This window comes from Microchirus variegatus (genome assembly GCF_963457635.1).
Source record: "Microchirus variegatus genome assembly, chromosome: 7".
Taxonomy (NCBI): Eukaryota; Metazoa; Chordata; class Actinopteri; order Pleuronectiformes; family Soleidae; genus Microchirus; species Microchirus variegatus.
The window spans coordinates 7,411,371-7,412,242 of NC_139808.1; positions in this window are offsets into that span (position 1 = coordinate 7,411,371).

An 872-nucleotide genomic window follows, 5' to 3' on the forward strand; every position below is an offset into this window, starting at 1 on the left:
TTAACTTTTACTCTATATGTGTATTATTGACAAAATGTCTGTGTCCAATTGTCAAGTAGATAAATATCAATACATCAATCATTTGCTTTACATAACGTTGGATTCATGCAAAGATTATGTGTGATATGGAAGTAGGTGTTGCTTGCATGAACTGATAGGTCAAAGGTCACTGAGGTCGCAGCTCACCTCGTGGCCTCACGAACATGATGGAAATAACTTAAATTTGGCAAAAAATGGTTGCTTGTGCTCTTGAGAGTTGTGAGGTCAAAGGATTCAATATTTTTATTTGTCGGCGCACAAAAAAACATCGTAAAAAGACGCAGTGAAAAAAGTATAAAGTTGATCGCTAACAGAATAAAGGAACAGTTTCCAGGGTTTCTATGCAGTATGGAAAAGTAATTTGAGGTCATTTCCAGGTCTGGAATAAGTATGTAAAAAGGGAATACAGTATGGGCTAATCACTTTCTAAAGTAAATTATATTAAAGGTCCTATGTCACAATGCGCTAAATTCCTGGAATGATTGTCTCACGGAGCTCCGCAAAATAGGCGAGAGTGCTGGCGAGGGCAACGGTATCCAAAAACCGGAAGTCTCCGAAGTCCGCGAAAAGTTATATACTTGGCTCCACAGTGCTGCACAGAGTTCTACACGAACTTCCAGCCTCAGAGGATTTATCTGTCCAGTGGCTACATGTTATATATGACGGCTACGTGCCTACAAATGATCACTTTTCCAAATGCTACCTGCTGTTAGCTCCCAGTAGCCTCTGTGTCTGATGTCATTTCCTGTTCCTTAAGTTTTGTCTTACGAGATACTACTAAACAGAGCGTTCAAATCAACAAGTAACTAACACAACATAGCCTACGTGAAAAT